Genomic DNA, 8,939 nt, shown 5'->3' with positions numbered 1-8,939 from the left:
CATGAACTCTTCTATAAATTAAATACGTGCAAGAGAGACATGCTCACTCTTGCACGGTGGGAGATTGAACCCAGTGCCTATGACCATTCTTCTCTCCTCTCCTCTCTTATCTCATGTCATGCCAGTGTAGCACTCAACTTTAGGAGGTGCACTTGCACGCGCTCTCCTACACTCTCTCATTCTCTGTCTCTCACTTATTGTGCATCGCTTAATTATGTGCAAAGTTGGTGTATCAAGTATGCAACATTTTTTATTTATTCATGTTATTTCGTAGATTTGGAATATTTTGCAGGTTTGTTATCCTTCCACCTGTAGCAGAACTTCAATTTATTGCATGGTACGGAGTTACTAATTGCAGTATTGAATTTATCCCAAGAAAAATGCAAAGAGAATAACAAGAAAATGGCCTTCCTTTAATCATCAAACCCAACCCTTTTGATGTCCGTTGAGAAAATGTGAAATAACACTACTACCTTCTTTGAAATTCACTTTGTTAGAAGGACTCTTTCCATTCTAAGCCTTGCATAGAGAGTTCTAAATCTCTCCTGCTATAGTCTTGTCCATAATCGTTAAGAATATTGTTTGTCCAAGAAGTAATCTAATTGTGTCCATAGCACGGGCATCTTGCTCTTCCCACTAATCATTGGTGTAAGCATTCTCTCTATGCTCTTTCAATGGCACTGCTAGGCCCTTGTTGACCAAGACATCAAGCATACAATGCTTCCAAATCGTAAAATTTGTGCCATCAAACTTCTTTATGTAATAGAATTTCCTTTTGGAAGCACTACTAGAATCCATAATTCAAGAGAAAATCACCAAAGATTTATGGCAAAAAATTCTGGGAGAATATCGGCAGAGTGTCACCTATAAGAGGAGCAGAAACTTAAGGCAAAGTGTAGCAGAATCACTATCTATAAGTACTCAAATGTGGAAAAAACACATGTGGGGCGGTAAAAATCCGGCAAAATCTCCTCTATATGGGAAGCAAAATCTCAAAACCCTACAACACAAAATCAATCCATAAAATGACCAAAGTAACCACTTGAAATAAAACTAACGTAACAAATTGTCATGTGACCACCAACATGGCATCAAGCAAAAAATGTTCGTCGAGATACATGGCCTATGGCAAGGATACCAAAAGAGGGATACTTTAGCTACCTGTGTCACCAAAAGTGTCTCAACATTTGAGAACACCCAAGCTCAAAGGAAACCTCACACAAATGACCCTCCAAAGGCTAAGCAAACTCAAGACTAGCCACAGTCCCAGAAAGGGATCTTTGGGTCCAAATCTCATAAACAGTTGGGAAAACTGCCAAAATAGCCAAAAAAAAAAAGGCTCCACACAAAGAGCAGTAACCGCAAATCAACGTAATTGAGAGTTTGCACACAAACAAGCACCAAAAAACTATTGTATGTAGTAGAAAAATATTTGCGAGGATGTGCTCTCAAAAGAGATCAATGGCACTGTGTGTACCCAAAAAGGTATGCAATGTCAACGCATAACCATCTACAGAGAAACTGCTGCTAAAATCACTTCCAAAATTTCTTGAAAGGTGTGTTATTTGTAAGTATCTAGAATCCTCTAAGACTGTAAAACTCCATCTGTAGTGTCAATGCAAAATGCTAAGACTCGACCAAAAAACGATTTGACAGTCGAATCTCCACCGCTAACACCACTTGTAATGTCGATGCCAAATTTATGCCTCTGAGCAGTGTGCTTCATGTCTCTCAAGAGACCACAAGCACAAAAGTAGAATCTCTCTATGTCCTAGTAATCAAGCAAAGTCTCGCTCGCTCTAGGAATCATAGACTCATGCGAAATCTACATGTGTATGCATTTGTAAACCACAAAAGACATGCATCAGATCATGTATGTGTCTGAGAGTGATGTTGTTACCATGTACATGTGGTAGTGTGAACACACTTAGAACCGTCGGGGCATTTTTTCCCTCTCTAGGAGGTTTTCTCCCCCGTGCATTGTTTATACGCCCATCATTCTAGGGCTATGTATCTTTCCATATCACGCTAATTAATATACTCTCTGTTTTGTGATTTGAGCTTCCTTCATCTTCTCCAAGCTGTGTGTGTTTTCTTACAACCCTAATTTGAACAATATCAGAGCAGGTTACGTCCTCCCGGGCTTAGTCACGAGTAGCTCCAGCATCACCTTTAGGGAGCGTTCCTAGGCTGATAAAAATTTTGGGTAGCTTGAAAAGCTTTGTCCGCATAGATTTTTGATTTGGGCTTATTTTGCCCTCCATTTCCACTACAAACAGTTCTGCAGAGGCTATTTTGTCATTTTGTACAAAAAAAAAATCAGTGCCATTTTTTGCATAAAAGGTCCCTTGCAGTATTCTATGGTTTGTGCTATATAGAACAAGTTGTTCCCGCTTTGTTTCTCCTCTTTTTAGGCAATTTTCGCATCATGTGCAGGCATTCATCATGGCCGACAACAACACAAATGTGTTCAAGATGTTTGTTGTTGAGGACAGATTGGATGGGGACAATCACCCTATGTGGGCTTACATGATGCAACATGTCTAGAATATTGTGCAGTCATTGATGTATGTCCTGGTTCTGAGGATGTAGGCCATGTTGATGATGCTGCAAGGATTGTTGCAGTTAGAGTTGTTTTGCCTACGGCAAAACAAGCTCATTGGGATGTAAAAGATGCACACACTCATGCATTGATTGCGTTGTTGTGAAGTGCACTATTACTCCTCACATTCACTCAATAAAATCTACAAAACAGGCTTGGGATATTCTTGCTGGTCTTTATGCAAGTTGCAATGAGAAAAAAATTGCATTGTTTCATAAAGTGTTGGAGTCGAAGATTATGTATGAGAAAGATGATATGGAAACTTTTCTTGCTCATGTCAAGGATATCAATGAGCAACTTATTTCTGCAGGTGAAGTCATTTCCAACATTTCTCTTGTGCAGATTGTTCTTGATGCCTTTCTAGATTCTTACTAGACTTTTGTTAGTACTTGGAGACGTATGACCCAAGGAAATCCTAAAGTTGTCAAGTTTGATGCATTATGCACATTGCTATTGCAAGAGTTTCTTTCTAGAAAAAACAAGACTAGACATCATGCAGTTGAACACTCCTTTATTGTTGCTCAAAGAAAAGGTGGTAACAGTAATGCAACCACTTCTCATGGTTCTTCTGTGAGTGGAAAATCACATGTTCGTAATGCTTCTGTTGGCAAAAACTCTTTCCAAAATTTTGGGGATAAGGGCAAATAGAAGATGTGTTGCTATTGTTGTGAAGCTAAAGATCACTTGATCAAGCAGTGTCGTAAGTTAAAGACCAAAGAGGCTAAGAAGAAAGAGGGTGGTTCCACTGAAAATGCTAGTTCCAATACAAATGTAGCTATTGGTGAGTCTTTTGTGAAAGGAGACTATGATGTTGATGTTGATGCAGAATGGGCTTTTAGTGCAGAGTGTACCTACAATCTTGTTGTCCATGATCCATGCATGTCAGTGGCTGCAAATTCACATGTGTGGTATTTTGAGAGTGGTGCTACAAAGCATATTACCTCACATTGTAATTTGTTCACCTCTCTTGAGTCTATCCCTCATGGGAATTCAGTCACTTGTGCCAGCAATTCCTCTTATCTAGTTCAGGGAGTTGAAAAGACTGGGCTTACTATTGCAAATGGGATTTCTTACACACTTGTTGATGGACTTTATGTACCTGGGATCAAGAAGAATCTTTTGTCTATATCTGCACTTGCTAGACTTGGTCGATAGATGTACAATACATGGTCTTAGTTTTGGCCATGAAATTATTGCATCTGGAATTTTAAGTTGTGGGCTATATAATCTCACTTTGTATGACAAGTGTGGGAAAAATTTTGCAAATGCAGTTGTGGATTCAAAGGCTATGTCAGATGCAAAACTTTGGCTTGCACGTTTTGATCATCTGAATTTAGCAAGTTTGTTGCGTTTGCAAAAATATGATATGGTTTCTTCTTTACCGCCTCTTGAAGCACCTGTCAAACATGTTTGTGAAGGCTATATTTTGGGTCAGATGCAGCGTTGAAAGTTTCCAAAGGATGGTTCTTGTAGGGTCACATGCAGGTTCCAACGTGTGCATAGTGATGTTTTTGGGCCCATGCAAACTCCGTCCTTGGGCAATTACCTTTACTTTGTGACTTTCATTGATGATTACTCTAGGCATGCGCGGGTATTTCTGCTTAAAGAAAAGTCCGAAGTATTTATATGATTCAAACAATATCTAGCTATGGTTGAAAATGTCTAGAAATGTACTATGGGCACCCTACGTTTTGATCAAGGGGGAGAGTATATGTCTCATGAATTTAATGCATTTTTGGCAAGTCGTGGGATAAAACACCAATGTACAGTGCGTTATACGCCTCGACAAAATGGTGTGCTGCTGAGATGAAAAACAGGTCACTTATGGAAATGGCACGATGTCTGGTCAAAAGTCAAGCTTTGCCGCATTCTTTTTGGCTTGAGGCCATGATGTGTAACACTTATGTACTAAAAAGGTGTGCTACAAAAGCTTTGCAGTCTATTACTCCATATGAAAACATGGCATGATAGAAAACCTTCTATTGAGCACATGTGTGTCTTTGGTTGTTTGGCATATGTTTTGGTGCCACAAACATAGCACAAAAAATTGGATGATAAGGCTTTCAAATGTATTTTTGTTGGTTATAGTGCTGAAAGTAAAGGTTATAGGTTGTATCATCCACAAACAAAGCCGTCGTATTCTAGTTTCACAGGATGTTTTGTTTGTGGAAGATTCTGTTCAACCCTTGTTGTCATGTACGAGAGATAGTAATGTAAGCTTGCAAAACATTTATGACACTTTTTTGCCTCTTTTCAATGGTGGAAGTATGAATGTAAATTCCAATGAGGCAAATGTACAACCTAAAGGGTTTCTAAAAATGTTACAAATCGGCTTATTACTGATGCAGATGTACATGATGTACTTGATGAGGAAAGGGTGGAGAATGAGCAGGCTAGAGGTATTCCTAAATGGTGGTGCATACTTTGCGTGACAGTAAATTCGATGCACCTTTGTCTAATTGTACTCGTTCAGGTTCTCGTCATGCATCTTATGCATCAGATTGTTATGCTTTGGATGTGTCTAGCTTAAATGATGTTGAGGAACCTCTATCTTCTGATGAAGCACAGAATTAGGAGATTGGATGGCTACCATACAATCAAAATCTGATGCACTTATAGAAAATGACACATGGACTTTAAGTGGTTTTCCTCCTGGCAAGAAGTCCATTGGTACGAAGTGGGTTTACAAGTTGAAACTCAAACGAGATGGTGAGATTGATCGCTATAAGGCTCAACTTGTTGTTGCAAAGGGTTATGCACAACAAAAAGGAATAGATTATGGAGATACTTTTTCTCCCACTTGTTGTATGACTACTATGTGTTTTCTATGTGCATTGGTAGCTCATTTTGGTTGGGATGTACATCAATCAAACATTATTATTGATTTCTTGAATGATGACATATTTGAGAAAGTTTATGTAACACAGTCTCATAGTTTTTTCAAGAAAGGACATGAGGATAAGTGTAAATGTAACAAAGCTTTGTATGGAATGAAGCATTCTCCTCATGCTTGGTATGGAAGGCTGGCACTCGTTTGGTCAAACGAGGCTTTTGAAATAGTCCAATAGAAAGCACATTGTATGTAAAGCGTGAGGGTGATGAACTTCTAATTGTGGTTATTTATGTAGATGATTTGTTGATCACTGGACCAAATGAGACATATTCTTTAATTTAAGGCTAATTTGAATGCTACTTTCAAGATGAAAGATTTGGGGACGTTGCATCATTACTTGGGTATACAGTTTAAGCGGTGTGATGGTGGTATTGCCCTATGTCAAAAACGTTATATAGAGACATTGCTATGTAAGTTTGGACTTGAGTATTGCAAACCTATTGCCACTCCCATGGAAATAGGCTTGAAATTGAGTCTTCATGATATTGAGTCACTCTTTACCAAACTAATGTTGGATGCCTCATTTATGTATGCAACATGATGCCAAATATTCAGTTTTCAGTCTCACACGTCAGTAGCTTTATGCATAGCCCAAGGTCTAAGCATTGGCAGGATGTCAAGAGGATTTTTTGTTACTTGAGTGGCACTTTACATCTTGGCTTGTTTTATCCCAAGGGGGAATCATTATCGCCAAACTTACATGCTTTTTCATACTCAAATTTGGGCTGGTTGTTTTGACACGCGAGTGTCCACAAGTAATTTTTGTTTCATGCTTGGCAATTCATGTATATCATGGTTGAGCAAGAAGCAACCTATTGTGGCCACTTCTAGTTGTGAGGCTCATTAGAGGGAAATCTGCACAGCTACGATTAAGATGCCTTATGATTGATTTTGGGTGTTGAATAGGACACTACCAATAGTATGATAGTCAAAGCGCATTAGCAGTTGCAACGAGGAACCCGGGTTTTCATGCTCGCATAAAGAACATTGAGGTGCATTACCACTATGTTAGGGAGAGGCTCTCATCAAGAGAGATCAGCTTGGCTATGTGCCAACATAGGACAACCTTGCAGATCTTTTCACAGAGACATTGTCTCGTGAGAAGTTTGAAGCTTTTTGCAAATCTTTAGGCTTACTCCCCTTTCAAGACTGATCATGTCCTCAGGGCATGGAACTTCCCTTTACTCATGTGCCAGCTCTCGTTCACCACACCATTCCAAAGGGGATTTGTTACCATATACATGTGGTAGTGATGTGTGTGAACACACTTAGGACCTTCGAGGCATTTTCCCCTCTCTAGGAGGTTTTTTCCCCCGTGCATTGTATATACGCCCATCATTCTAGTCCTATCTATCTTTCCATTTCACACTAAGTAATATACTCTCTGCTATGTGCCTTGATCTTCCTTCGTCTTCTCCAAGCTGTGTGTGTTTTTCTAAAACCCTAATTCCAATAGATGTCAATGTCGTCAAAGCCAGTGTCGAAGATGTCAGATAAGAGGAAATGCCAAAACTGAAAGCGAGTAAAGTTAACGTTGAAAAAACACCGAGATTGAGAGAAAACTCGATGTTGAGAACACTAAAGTCAAGGCCAATGTTGAGGATGATTCTGGGTGTGCGCACACACTCTTTGTGTGTTCATGTCGAAGAATGGATATCATGGATCCGAAGTGGAAGAGAGGATGTCAATGTCAAAGAACTCATAATGTCTCTGCTCTCTCTCTCTCTCTCTCTCTCTCTCTCTCTCTTTGTGTGTGTCTTGATGCCTGAGAGTGGTGCCAATGTTGATGTTGGATTCGGAGATGATCACACACACACACACACACACACACACACACACACACACACACACACACACACACACAGCCAATAACTCTCTCTCTCTCTCTCTCTCTCTAGCTCTATTGGAGTCGGAGATGATCACACACACACACACAGCCAATAACTCTCTCTCTCTCTCTCTCTAGCTCTATTGTGGCTCTGAAGCAATTATGAAAGCCAATGATATCTCCAATTTGTCTCTTTTCATATCAGAGATAAGAGTGTCATCCTCCAAATACTTTCTAGTAATAGGAGCTTCCTGATTTCTTAATCTCTTGTTCAATGTGATGAGATGTAAGGAGTTTTCTCATCAGCCTTAAAGGATGCAGTCAGAACTTTGGATTTTCCTTTGCTGTCTGGAATGTACCGTGACTGGTGTACTAGAGGATCTCCTGTGTTGCCCTTATTGTTGATCATAAGACTACTGGTATGATTGGTCTTTATGTTGATATGGCTGGTCTTTATTGGGTTCATTGTCCCCCTGTGAGAGCTGATCCTCTAGCTCCAGAGCCTAAAGGTGGGGAAGGAGGAAAATCATCATCATTAGGTTTGTCCTCTGGCTAGTTCTCTCCTTCCTCATCTTGCTCTTCTTCCCGCTTAGACTCCTTCATTAGTATCATTTTGCTTACTAATATAATCCATGATGGCCTGATTTGCTAAGGCTATGTTGTATTCAGAGACTTTTTCTTCCAGATCACTCTCCATATTCTCCATGCATGCCTTCAAATTCTCCATGTTCAAAGTTACATTGCCTTGTGGATTTAGGATATCAGCAAGGTTATTATAGATATATCTTTCTATAAGGGAAGCTTTTAATGTAGTGTGGGTTGTTAGTAGCTCTTTGAAGTCTTCAAGCTTTACTTGTAGCAGAGTCCAAAATCTATCAGCATCTCTCAAAGCTGCTGCCTTCTCTTCACTCTGTTGTCAATTTTCATTTTCTAGCTTGAGCAGCTTTGCATTCAAATCATTAATCTTTCAAGTGGATTGGTTCTTGGCAATAGCATGCCTGAGAGATTGTGCAACCACATCCTTCTAAAGCTTTTGAATCTCTTGAAGGATGCTTCTCAATTTTTCTTTCAGCTTAGCCACTTCTTCATTGGAAGTTGACGCATCCATCATCTATCCTAAGGAATGGACAATGGTGTTCCATGATGCTTGGATAAGCGTTGAGCAGCCATCAGCTATTGTAGCTGAGTCAGATTGAGGTGGGTCATAAACTATGATGGGAGCTATGTATGGTAATGTTGCCAAATTTGGTTTTCAAAGAATCAATTGGCCTTTGAGAGGGTTATGTTGTAATTGCTACAATCGATCCTTCTTGGCTATGAATAAAGCCATTTCACTGAAAATATTTTTTATGATCGCGGGCTCGCAGGTGATGGGCCCTTTCCTTTGTCAATAATAACTACCACATGTTCAGTGCTGGTCGTTTCTTGTTGGCCTTTTCTAGTGCTAATTTTTGTTGGAGTCTGATCTTTGGGCATTAATGAAGTCTAGCATGCTGAGGATTTTTCAGTGGGACAGGAGTTGGACCTGACTCTCAAGTTGCTTTAGTAGAGTAGTAATCTTTTTCAACATAATCCTTGGTTTCTTTGAACCACTGGCCTCCTCCCGTGCAGCCTTC

Source organism: Adiantum capillus-veneris, chromosome 14 (assembly GCF_014529385.1).
Source record: "Adiantum capillus-veneris isolate H3 chromosome 14, ASM1452938v2, whole genome shotgun sequence".
Taxonomy (NCBI): domain Eukaryota; kingdom Viridiplantae; phylum Streptophyta; class Polypodiopsida; order Polypodiales; family Pteridaceae; genus Adiantum; species Adiantum capillus-veneris.
This window is presented reverse-complemented; position numbering follows the sequence as displayed.